The 1,106-nt window shown below is 39.2% G+C and overlaps 1 non-coding gene across 1 annotated transcript; it reads right to left on the minus strand.

The window, feature by feature from the left end:
* Positions 1 to 278: 278 nt before the first annotated feature.
* LOC128287243 (small nucleolar RNA R71) lies at positions 279 to 385 on the minus strand. The gene has a single exon (XR_008277938.1). It is a non-coding gene; the product is annotated as a small nucleolar RNA R71 (small nucleolar RNA).
* Positions 386 to 1,106: the final 721 nt, after the last annotated feature.

Below are 1,106 nucleotides of genomic sequence, written 5' to 3' on the forward strand. Positions count from 1 at the left end.
TAAAACCTAACACAATTCAGATGATACAACAGTTTGTTCAGTTTGATGGTTTGCAGGATGAGGATCCCAACACGCACTTGGCTAATTTTCTTGAATTTTGCGATACATTCAAAATCAATGGTGTTTCTGATGATGCTATTCATCTTCAGTTATTTCCTTTTTCACTGAGAAACAAAGCCAAGCAGTGGTTGAACTCATTACCACGAGGGTCTATCACTACTTGGGAACAAATGACCGAGAAATTTTTATTAAAATATTTTTCGCCAAGTAAAACGGCTAAATTACGTAATGATATCTCCTCTTTTGTGCAGATAGATTTAGAAACACTTTACGATGCGTAGGAGAGATACAAGGACTTACTGAGAAGGTGCCCTTACCATGGGTTACCGCTTTGGCTGGCGTCTATAACATTGATTCAGTTACCATGCTCTCTAATCAGGTAGAACTTCTCAATAAAAAGATTGATAGTTTTCTTGGTTCTATGCAGGTACATCCAGTAATGAGGTGTGACTCAAGCGGAGGAGGTGTGCATACAGAATACCAATCCTTCAATCCTACAATTGAAGAAGAACAAGTCAACTATATGGGTAATAATAACTTTAGATCTCAAAATAACCCATACAGTAATACCTATAATGTAGGTTGGAGGAACCACCCAAATTTCTCTCTGGGGTGGTCAAAGGAATCAAAAGCCACAAAATCCTCAGGGTTTTCAACAGCCACCTTATCAACAAGAGAAGAAACCAAACCTTGAAGAGATACTTTCTAAATTCATCTCGGTGTCAGAAACCTGTTTCCAAAATACCGAGACAACACTTAAGAATCAACAAGCATCGATCCAAGGACTCGAAACTCAGATAGGCTAGCTGCCCAAACTAATCTCCGAACGACCACAAGGTAGCTTACCAAGTAATATTGAACCTAATCTGAGGGAACACCTCAAAGCAATTAGCACTCAAAATAAGGACGGACGCATTGCACCCAAGCCAGAAATATAGCAAAACAATGCGATGAACAAAGGATGAGAAGAGGTAAACAATAATGATCCCAAATAGGTAAGTACGAATCATGAACCTCGTGTGCCATATCCTAAAGCGATGACGAAA

Source organism: Gossypium arboreum, chromosome 13 (genome assembly GCF_025698485.1).
Source record: "Gossypium arboreum isolate Shixiya-1 chromosome 13, ASM2569848v2, whole genome shotgun sequence".
In the NCBI taxonomy this organism is placed as follows: domain Eukaryota; kingdom Viridiplantae; phylum Streptophyta; class Magnoliopsida; order Malvales; family Malvaceae; genus Gossypium; species Gossypium arboreum.